The sequence below is a fragment of the Sceloporus occidentalis genome, unplaced genomic scaffold (genome assembly GCF_023333645.1).
Source record: "Sceloporus occidentalis isolate IW3139 unplaced genomic scaffold, rSceOcc1.0.p SCAF_14, whole genome shotgun sequence".
Lineage (NCBI taxonomy): Eukaryota > Metazoa > Chordata > Lepidosauria > Squamata > Phrynosomatidae > Sceloporus > Sceloporus occidentalis.
The window spans coordinates 13,081,380-13,093,227 of record NW_028316994.1 but is presented as its reverse complement, the minus strand read 5'-3'; the positions used below and the strand labels follow the sequence as shown (position 1 = coordinate 13,093,227).

General features: G+C 44.2%; 1 protein-coding gene across 2 annotated transcripts in view; it reads left to right on the top strand.

Annotated features, from left to right (window-relative positions):
* Positions 1–4,039: 4,039 nt before the first annotated feature.
* LOC149304059 (rho guanine nucleotide exchange factor 19-like) overlaps positions 4,040–11,848 on the top strand; it is a 57,192-nt gene continuing 49,383 nt past the window's right edge. The window contains exon 1 of one of the 2 annotated variants that reach the window (XM_089480266.1): positions 4,040–4,070. The gene's annotated coding sequence lies outside the window, so the exon portion shown is untranslated. Of the gene's footprint in view, positions 4,071–8,544; positions 8,619–11,848 lie in introns of those variants that run through there. The other variant, XM_089480263.1, reaches the window with a different exon arrangement.

Here is an 11,848-nt window from a genome sequence, read left to right as displayed (position 1 = left end):
AAGGAGTTTTCAATGCAAGATCCATCAGAGGGGGTTGCCATTGCCATCCTCTGAGGCTGAGAGAGTCTGACTTGCCCAAGTTGCCCAGTGGGTTTCCATGAATTTGAACCGTGGTCTCCAGGGTTGTAGTCCAATGCTCCAACTATTATGCCATCCATGATACTTCTCAAGATGTTGCAGCATTTTCTCTAATCCCCCTCTGAACAAATCTTGCCAAAAAAGCCCCTGTGACAGGTTCGCCTTGAAGGCGAACAACAACAAACCACATCCAATAGTCTCCAAAATATGTTGTATTGCAGGGACATGTAAATTCCCCTACCTTATTAAGACAAGGAACAAAAAAGGAGGAATTGAGAAACAGTTTCAACCTCAAGACAGATTAGGAAAGGTGGCTCTCAGACCATCTCCCTCTTTTAAGCACATTACATGTAAAGTGCTTTCCATTAAAACATTAAAGCAGGAAGTTGCTTGATAGCAAAGAGGTTTAAAAAGATTTAAAAGCATCTTTCAAGAGCAATCAAGTATTAACACGCACTGGCATGTTGTCTTAAAAAAATAAAGGTCTTTATCTCCATTTAAAGCGCTTTAACTCTCAGGTGGCTTCACCTCTAGAGCTGCTGGGGGGCAGGTGAATGGAGAGAGATCTGGATACTGTCTGGTGAATTGGAGGAATCAGTATTGACCCAAGGCACTTTGTTGCCCCAGGCATAGCAGCAAATGCAATGGTGTACTTACAGGGGTGGCAAAATGAGGGCATTGCCTCCTCAAATAAAGATTCTGCCCCACCATGCCATTTTTTGTCATTCTCCAAATTTCTAGCTGTGAATGAGACACGGAAAACGGTCCACACCTAGAAACTGCTCAATTCTCATTCTGTTGGTATTTTGGGGTGCCAGTTTCCCAAATGCTACTTTGGTATTATCAAAAATTAATATTCCTATAAAATAAAAGAATACTACTGGGTGCAAGCTTTGATTTTTAAAGTCCACTTTACAACATCAAAAGATACCACCACCACACCACTTGGAGAAAATTATACAGCAGAGTGTGCAGTCTGGGAGACCGGGGTTTGAAACCCGGCTCGTCCAAGCACTCTCTCAGCCTCAGAGGGTGGCGATGGCAAACCCCCTCTGAAGAAACGTGCCAAGAAAACCCCATGACAGGTGTGTGCCTTTGGGTTGCTGTAAGTCAGAAATGACTTGAAGGCACACGACAACAACAACAACAACAAATGTGACAGATTTTGGCTGCTTGTAGGCCCAGCAGGTAGCCACACCATGTGTAAAGGACGGCTGCTCCTAACAGTGGCTGAGTCAGGCCCTTTTGGCAGAGGGTCAACAGAAGCAGGCGCATTAGCATCGGAGGTGGGGAAGAGGCCAGCTGGCACCCTCCCTCTCCAGATGGCAGCCCTGCAGAGCATCCCCTCGCCTTCTGTGAGTCGCCAATTTAATTAAGGCAAGAAAAGTAATGAGGCTCATTAGCATCCCCCCAGAATTGGCTGGGGATGTGAGCTGGACCTTTTTCTTGTTTATTTTTGCAAGAGGCAAAATGCTCAATCCTGACGCCTAGTGGGATAAATAGAAACTTCCGCTCTTCATAGAATTGTAGAGTTGGAAGAGACCCCAAGGGCCATCCAGTCCAACCCCATTCTGCCATGCAGGAATTCTCAATCAAAGCATCAACAGATGGCCATCCAGCCTCTGCTTAAAGACCTCCAAGGAGGGAGACTCCACTGCTCTCTGAGGAAGTGTGTTCCACTGTCGAACAGCCCTTACTGTCACGAAGGTCCTTCTAATGTTGAGCTGAAATCTCTTTTCCTGCAGCATGCATCCATTGTTCCGGGTCCTGTTCTCTGGAGCAGCAGAAAACAAGCTTGCTCCCTCCTCAATATGGCATCCCTTTAAGTATTTAAACAAGGCTATCATATCACCTCTTAACCTTCTTTTCTCTAGGTTAAACATCCCCAGCTCTCTAAGTCGTTCCTCATAGAACATGGTTTCCAGACCCTTCACCATTTAGTCACCCTCCTTTGGACACATTCCAGTTTCTCAACATTGCCATCCTCTGAGGCTGAAAGAGTACAACTTGTTTAGGGCACCCACTGGGTATCTATGGCCAAGTTGGGATTTGAACCCTGATCTCAGTAATGAGTCATAGTCCAACACTCAAACTACTACACTGCACTGTTGTTATTGTGTGCCTTCAAGTTGTTTCTGAGTTATGGTGACCCTAAGGCGAATCTATTACAGTGGGCCCTTGGTATTTGCTGGCATTCTGTGGCTATTGAATGCTGACTGGATAGGGTTTGGTTGGCATGTTTTTTTCAGAGTGGGTTTGCCATTGCCATCTTCTGAGGCTGAGAGAGTGTGATTTGCTCAGCTCTGGTGCTGCAACAAACTATACTTCCCATAGCATTGAGCCATGGCAGTTAAAGTGGTGTCAAACCGGATTATTTCTGCAGCGTAAGTTTTATATCAGTGAAGTCCCCTAAATATTTCTGTGAAGGGAGGAGAAGCAGAATGGTGAAGCCCTTGGAAAAATATCTTTTTGGGCTATAACTTCCAGAATCCTCCAGGCAGCCCCAAAAGTAACTTTGCCAAATTCTGCTTAAGATGACAGGAAGCAAAGGAGCCCAATTGTTACTAAGGAAAGGGCTGATGATGGCTGCTGAAAGCTATCATAAGAGAGTTGGATGGCCAGCTTCCAGGAGGGAGGTACACTGGAGATGCCAAGCCATGAACAGTGCCAATTTGAATTGGCATCAAGAGCTAGCCATAAAATGGTTATCTCAGGAAAACAGATCTGTCAGAAGATTTTGGGGTCAGGCTCATCAGAGGGGGATAAATATCCAGATGGCAAGTCGAAAGGTGGAATCCAATAGACTAGGCTCCCTTTCACATTTCAGAATTATAGCACTATGATTCCATTTTAACATCCATTGCTCCATCTTGTGGGATCCTGGGATTTGTAGCTTAAGGAAGGGCCCTTACTCTCAGGAAAGTTCCTCCTAATGTTGAGGTGGAATCTCTTTTCCTGGAGCTTGCATCCATTGTTCTGGGTCCTATGCTGTAGTTTTGTGAGGCACCAGCCAAGAACAACTGGTCAAAAACTACAAATCTCAGGGTCTCATAGGCTGGACCTACAGCCCTAAAAGCGGTGTCCAACTGCCTCTACCAGCCCTCTTGGGCAGAGAAATCTCAAGACCTTGTCAAACTGCAAATCCCAGGATTCCATAGGATGTGGCTACAGCCCTTAGGGTTCAACTGCATGATGCACCAAGAGGTGCCTCTCCCAGGCCCTCTTCACAAGGCTCAAGAAGACCTTGGTAAACTACAAATCCCCAGCTTTCCCGCTAGGCTGGACCTACAGCCCTTAAAAATGGTGCCCAACTGCAGGATGCACCTTGGTGCAGCTACAGTAGAGAAATCATGCAGCTGTATACCGCCTTAAGGGCTGAAGCTCCATCCTCGGGAAAGCTGGGATCTGTAGTTTGTGAGGCAGGAGCCAGGAACAACTGGTCAAAAACTACAAATCCCAAAACCTACATTCCTGAAAGCGATGCCCAACTGCATTATGCACCATGGTGCCTCTACCAGCCTTCTTGGGTAGAGAAAACTCAAGAGGACCTTGTCGAACTGCAAATCCCAAAGTCCCCTAGGATGGAGCTCCAGCCCTGAAAGTGGTACCCAGGTGCATCTCCAAAGTAGAAATCATGCAGCTGGACACCACCTTAAGGGCTGCAGCTCCACCCTATGGAAAGCTGGGATTTGTAGTTTTGCAGGGTCTCCCTCCTCCTCCTCCTCCCCCCTCCTGCCCTATGGTCAGAGTGGGGCGGAGGAAAAGGAAGGCGGATCCTGGAGCCCAGGAGGAGGAGGCGCAGCCGGCTTGCAGCGTGTGGACAAAGGAAAGGCAAGGCTTTCAATAGCAGGAGAGGATCGGAGGGATCTCCTACTAGGGAGGTCGGATCTCCAGGGCTGCCTCCACCTCCTGGTCCCAGTCCCTCGATCCTTCCTCTGGATCTCTCCCTAGGTCGCACTGGCTTCCTCCTGAGCCCTTGCAAGCTGTGCCAGGTAAGCTGGGAAGAGGATTCCTGACTCTAACCCTGGGTTGATCTCCCTAAACCTGACTTTCATGTGACTTGATCTAGTTGACTTTCACACATACACCCGAGTTCTGATTTCCCAGCACTCACCCCCAAGATCTCTCTTTGAATGGATGGATGGGTGTGATGAGAGTGCCCTCAAGCATGTGCAGAGTGCCTTGGGCTGCTGGCCCTGCCTCTCTGCGCCAGAGGTGAACTGTTGGGGGTTATATTCAGGGGTAGCTGTGTTGGGCATTTAACAAACACAAACAAAAATCCATCAGTGATACCTTTTTACTGGCCAACCGAAATGCACACTATACTGGTTGCAAGCTTTCGAAGTTCCATGGGTTTCTCCTTCTTCAGGCAAGAGGTTACAAACCAAACAGGACAAGAAGAAGAAAACCAATTGGAGAGGTTAGTCAGATGCCTCCACGTTGTTTCAGTCCTTAGTAAAGATGGTATGATGGGGAGGATCTGATTAATATTTCCAGTTGTGTTTTTCCCCCCCTGTCTGGTTTGTAATCTCTTGCCTGATGAAGAAGAAGCCCATGGAGCTTCGAAAGCTTGCAATAAGTATATTGTGCATTTCAGTTGGCCAGTAAAGGTATCACTGATGGATTTTTGTTTGTATTGAGGGTTGTGTGTGTGTGTGTGTGTGTGTTGTGGACCTTATCACACGGAGGACACTTGGAAGTATAAACTGTGATTAACCCATAATAATCCTGCAATTGTACTATTGGTTTTCACACAACGTTGAGATAAAGTGCCATTAACCAGTGAATAACCAGGCAAGAAACAGCAGCAAATGCCATGAATGACTTTTTGCTATTTATTGCCTGGTTATTCCCTGGTTATTCACAGGATAATGGCTCTTGTGTTAATCTCATTTTAATCACGTTTTAACGTCAGTTGTGCAATTTTCTTGGGTTAATCACTGTTTAAAGTCCCAATCTCCCCTCCCCATGATAAACTCCTATGTTGTTGTTCTGTTGTGCCTTCAAGTCATTTCTGACTTGTGGCAACTCTAAGGTGAACCGATCACAACATTTTCTAGGGCTGAGAGTGTGTGACTTGCCTAAAAGTCCCGCAATACGTTTTCATGGTGCAGCAGAGACTCAAACCCTGATCTGTAGAGTTTTAGTCCAACGCTCAAACCACTACCTCATGCTGGCTCTCGTATGCTAGAGGAAGTGATTTCTCTATTTTTGACATACATATTTGCATTTTTTAAAATGCTATACCCCTAAGTCATCTGTTTTAAAAGTCAAATGCGTTCCCTGGAAGGGGTCTGAGAGAGGGCTACATGTTGCCCACTTGCGCTCTATGCCATGGAGACTCTTTGGGATCTGAAGGAGATGGGTTCCAGTTAAGGCTTTTCCAAGCAGGTCTGAGCCCATGACCTTTTATTGTAGGCTGCATCCACATGGCAGAAATAATCTGTTTTGGCATCACTTTAACTGCCACGGCTCAATGTCGTGACAAACTACAATTCCCAGAATCCCATCGCATTGAGCCTTGGCAGTTAAAGTGGTGCCAAACCAGATTATTTTTGCAGTGTGGATGCAGCCTGAGAAGCTGAACCAATGAGACAGTATACTGGAGTATATTAATATGAGATAGTAGACTTATATTAAATGGTATTATATTCAGTCACATCACTTGGCCAGTGTTTCCTCCTTCTTCTGGCTTCTGCCCTGAGGGGCAATTTTTGGGGTGGTTGGGAGGGAAATCTCCCCCATCTTCACTGATATATTTCAATGGGCAAAGGGCAGAGGACATTTTTGCATAGAAATCATGTGTACACCACCCCAGAGCTGTATGAACATATCAACGGGTTTAAAAGGAATGGAAGGAGCTTGGAAAATTTACTACAGGTCCCACCATTCCCTAGCCATGGGGGCCGCTGGCTATGCTTATTGAGAGATTCATGGAGTTTTATCCCCTGCTGCAAGGAACTTGTTCAACCTTTGATCCTAGGTGTGTTTACATGGAAGTACATGTTTCTCCATATTCTGTTCTAACAGTAGAGTCTTGTCCCAAGTACAGATCTTCAGAACTATCGGATATGTTGGCATTCCCATGTCTTTAAGTTCCATCCATAGTTTTTTGTGATGTTTGCAGTCAAATGCTTTGCTATAAACAAATGCTGATTTTCTTCTGAAATTCCTTGGTGCGTCCTATTATCCATAGTATGTTTGCAATGCACTCCCTAGTGCCTCTTTCTTTCCCGAATCCCACTTGCACTCCTGTGATTTCTCTCTCCATGTATGGATGGAGTCTGTGCTGTAGAATTTTGAGCATAATTTTGCTTGCGTGGAAATTAATGCCCTATATAGTTATATTTTGTATACACCTTATATACAAAGCCTGAAGGTAATTTTATACACACTATTTTTAATAATTTTGTGCATGAAACTAATTTTGTGCATGAAACAAAGTTTGTGTCAAGTCGAAGGCTTTCATGGCTGGCATCCATAGTTTTTGTGGGCTTTTCAGGTTATGTGGCCAACTCTTCTAGAACAGGGCCACATAGCCTGAAAAAACCCACATAAAACCAAAGTTTGTGTCCTTTGAACCATCAGAAAACAAAGGTGTCACTATCTCAGCCACTCATTTGGACAATTTTGGATTTTCAAGTATTTTGCATTTCAAATTTCCAGATAAGGGAGACTCAGCCTGCATTACATATTAAAAATAGCATACCCACTATACTTCCTTGAACAGCTAAACTATGAAGATTTGTTTAAATAAATAGGTTTTGCCTGCCAGAACAACAGAACAGAGAAAAGAGCCTGTCAAAACTTCTTCGGTGGGAAGTTCCATGGTCTAGGTAGGAACAACCACTGAGAAGGCTATGTCCCATGTCTTCACCACATGTACCTGGAAAGGTCAATGGGATGGAGAGAGATCCTGTCCCAGAATCTGATCACAACCTGAGCTCCAGATCCAGCAGTCTTCAGTGTTTGATATTCTGGCTAACGCTGTTGGGAGCTGAAGTCCAAGAATATCTGGAGGGCTGCCTGAATCCTAGAGAGCCAGCATGGTGTAATGGTTTCAGTGTTGGACTACAACTCTGGAGACCAGGGTTTGAATCCCTATTGGGCCATGGAAACTGATGAGGTGACTTTGGACAAGTCACACAGTCTCAGCCTCAGAGGAAGGCAAAAGCAAAACCCTCTCTAAACAAATCTTGCCAAAAAAAACCCAGTGATAGGGTCACTTTAGGGCTGCTGTAAGTTGGAAACAACTTGAAGGCACACAACCGCAATGAAATTATCACAGTATTTAATTTCTGTAACACTGCACCTAGAATAGCTGGTGCATATGGACAAAGGGACCTAGTTTTGGACACTATTCCAGGATTCCAGTTCACCTTAATCTGGCCTGGCTTTTTGGCCTGTGTCTCCCAGAATCCTGTAGCTAGCAGAGTCAGGGACCAAGATGGCTGGTGTGGGAGTGAAACATAATGCCAAACAATTAAATTTGCCAAGGTATCCATTCAGTACAATGGATAGTCCACCAGGAACAAATTTTCCTATCAACTTTTGGTTCAGATTTTTCACTTCCCTAATGGACAACGACTCTGGAGACCAGGGTTCGATTCCCAAAGTCCCACTGGGTGACTTTGGGCAAGTCACATGCTCTCAGCCTCAGGGGAAGGCAATGGCAAACCTCATCTGAACAAAATCTTGCCAAGAAATCCCCATGATAGTTTTGCCATGAGTTGGAAATGAAGACATACAGCAGCAACAGCAAACTTCTGTAATGCTTGGCTGGCCTACTGCGTCACTTGCAGGACCCTGTTTCTGGTCGGTCAAGAGACCTGGCAAAATCCAGATGACTCTAGTGATCTGTGCCACGGTCATGTCACAAATCTGTCTTGAGGGCGGGTTTCTGTCATGATGTCACTAGAGGCCCCGAATTGGGGCTGGGGATCAGGAGGCCCTCTGGATGTTTCTGGACTGCAACCCCCAGCATTCCTTGCCCTGGGCTATGATGGCTGGGGGATGCTGGGAGCTACAGTCCAACAACATTTAGAGGGTTTGGGAGAAGTATCTAATCCTGAGACAGATGTGTATTTAGTACTCAATTGCCTGCAAGCTTTGTGCACCTCACCCCACCCACCCTAAAATTCCCAAAATGTTAATATTTCCAACCTCTGGTTTTATGAAAGTAGGAAAGGAAGGCGAGATCAGGAAATCTCTACAGTTTGAAGGTGAGAGTTCATATTTTAGGGTTAAGATGTAGTGTCAGGAAACCCAGAGGCAAGACATGAGTCACTTTCTCCAGTGACAGGGAAGGGGAAGAAGCAGAGACACTCAGCTTTGCGCAGGAGAAAGGGCTGGTGGCTGCAACTCCGGTCCTGAACAGGTAGTGAAGCAAGGAAATTTCTGCAACGAGTGAGAGGCAACCATGTATTTGCTGGGTTAGAGGTTGTCAGTCCTGCTGTGCGTTCCAGATAGCTTTCCTATGGGGAAGAGAAAATGGAAACAGCTGAGCAAGTGCTGGCAGAACACATGTGCACTGGAGACAGGTGGGATTATTATACATGTTTTGTGTGTGTGTGTATTTGTGTGAATGCTCTTGTACATGCCACAGAAATGTAGAGTTTGGGGTATTTGATTCTCTGGTTTCAAAGGAATCCTTCTCGTTGTGTGCCTTCCAGTCGTTTCTGATTTAGGGGGACCCTAACACCGAACCTATAATAGAGTTTCCTTGACAAGATTTGTTCAGGCTGAGTAAGTGTGGCCTACTCAAGGTCTCCCAGTGGGTTTCTGTGGCCAAGTGGGGATTCAAACCCTGGTCTCCCGGAGCCCTAGGCCAGTTTTCTTCCCTAGAGAAATTCTAGAAGGTGATAAACTCTACTCATGTCCTATGAGACTTCCAAATTTAGCATCCCATTCTCAAAGAGGGGAGTTTGTTTTAGCAGTTAAAGTAGTGATGCCCCATCTCTCTGATATATTATCTTTGTGTGCCTTTAAGTTGTTTCTGAGTTATGGCAACCTTATAATCGGGTTGGAAAAAGGAACTTTTGGGACTAGGATGTTGTTCTGGGCCTACAAGTCATTTTCAACTTATGACAACCCTATCATAGGGTTTTCTGGGCAACTTTCTTCAGAGGGAGTTTGCCATTGCCATCCTCTGAGGCTGAGAGCTTGTGACTTGCCCAAGATCTCCCAGTGGGTTTCATGGCTGAGCTGGGAATTGAACCCTGGTCTCTAGAGTCATAATCCAACACTCAAGCCACTATGCCACGATTCGCTCTACATTTCTTGATCTTTCTAGCCATCCACGATATCTGTCGGAAACAACTTGAAGGTACACAACAACAACAAATGGTATCTGCAGAATACTTTTCAAGCACCACATTTCAAATGAGTTGATTTTCTTTCTATTGGCTTTCTTCACTGTCCAGCTCTCACTTCCATACATAGTGATGGAAAATAAAATGGCATGTGGGCAATCCTAATTTTAGTGTTCAGTTGTATATCTTTGCACTTCACGACCTTGTCTAGTTCCTTCATTCCTTCCCTTCTCTGTCCTAATCATCTATTTCTTGACTGCAACCTCTATTCTGATCAATGATTAATCTAAGGTATGGGAAATCTTTAACTAATTCGATTTCCTTATTGTTTACACTTAATTTATGTAAATCCTCTGTGGTCATTATTTTTGCTTTCTTAACATTCAGCAGTAAGCCTGCCTTAAGACTTTCTTCTGTGACTTTCTTTAGTAATTGTTCCAAGTCTTTGGTTTACTGTAAACAGTAAACATTGGCTTTCTTCCATTTTACTTTTTTAAAAATAGTAATAATCTCTATCTTGAACATACGTGAGCATCCAGGTTGGTTGCTAACAACAATTGGGGCATATCAGCTTGCAGCTTCAATAAAAAATCTCATGACGGCCTTGGACCATAATCGAAAACCTTTGGCCATAAACCCCACACCTATTGCAGAATTATGTTAAGAGATAAAGACACAGATTTCTGGTTGGCATTCTCCTTACACACATAAAAATACAAAGCAAGGGTGGAAAGCTAAGACTGTATTCCCATGCAGATTTACCAGAAAGTATGTTCTGTTTGGGTTTGGTGGGACATCTCTGAGTAAACATAGTCACATTGGGCTATTGGGATAGACACACAGCTTTCTAGAAGCAAAAGCTGGTACTTACTGGACAGACTATTTTTTTAATTACAAGGGTGGGGAACCTTTGGGCCTTTAACTGTTTTGGACTTCAGCTCCCATCATCCTCAATTAGTATGGTAAGGGATTGTGGTAGTCTTAGTCTCACATATCCAGTGGCCCACCGATTCCCCAACTGCTGCTGTTTAAAGCTGGAAGGTGTACGGCTATATTGCATTTATTCATCCATGTCTAATCTAAGGTCGTCCAGATGTTTTGAATGATAACTCCCACAGTGGCCAGGATCACTATAAAGAACCTAATTGTAATCCAACACAACTGGAGGACTCAATAATAAAAAGTCTTGTGGCCTCTCAAAGACTGACTATTTGGCATAAGGATCTGTGGATTATAACCCACTTCATCAGATGTGAGTGGGCTGCAATGCACAAAGATCCATGGTAAATTAAACTTGTTAGTCTTTTAAGTAGTCACAAGACTCTTCACTGTTTCAACTATTAAAGTGCTGAATTTCAAAAGGTCTTTTTGTTGTTGTTGCTTAGCATGACAGCTGAATTTGGCATAAGCTGAAAGCCTGGGAGGAGTCATATAGCCTGTTGCTGTTTTGATTTATTTATTAATTGCATTTACAGCCCCACCTTCCCTCTGGTGAATTCATTGTGAGATAAAAGGCTTCCCTGCCCACAGCTGCTTTTAAGGCTAAGGGTAGGGTTTGTGTAGCCTTCAAGATGTTGTTGTTGTAGCTGTGTGCCTTCACATCCATTCTAACTTATGGTGGCCCTATCCTAAGGGTTTCTTGGTATTCAGTGGAGATTTGCCAGTGCCTTCCTTTAAGGCTGAGAGAGTGTGACTTGCCCCCGCCCCGCAGTGGTTTTCTATGAGTGAGTGGGGATTCGAACTCTGGTTTCCTGGAATCCTAGTCCAGCACTCAAACCACTACATCATACTGCGCCAGATGTTGCTGGACTCTAACTCCCAGAATTCTGCCTCATTGGCTATGCCAGATGCATAATGTGTGAACATCTCACAGTCCACATCCCAGCCCCACACCACATCCTATACTTCCATGGGAGAAAGCTCCTTTGATGACAGACTTGCTTATGTTTTGATGTGCACAGTATATGTTTGCAGTGTTACTGTTGCTGGAATGTTTTGCATTTGATTTCCATATTTGATTTATGCTGACAGTGTTATCAATCTGGCATAATGCAAGGTTTTAACATTAAGTCATACAGTGTTTGTGCTCCTTTTCATTAACTTCCATTATAAAGCAAGCTTTTGAATTTTCCTACATCATTGTATATAATGGGACTTGAGCATCCACAGATTTTAGTATTCACGGGGGTCCTGGAACCAAACTTCAGTGGATACCAAGATCCCACTGTATGTATAGTAATATAAAGATTATTACAAAAATGGTTATATCTCAAAAAGAGTTAAGGCCATATACCTAACAAGAACTCTACCTGAGAGATGTTATACCAACAGTTTAACTTTCTCTTGCTGAGGTTTAAACTTCAGCTTCACTCACACAGATTAAAAACAGGGTCAGTACAATTAGTTGAATATTTTATTTTTCAGGCAAGTTTGCACATTTTGTCTTGAGTGCTTGTGAC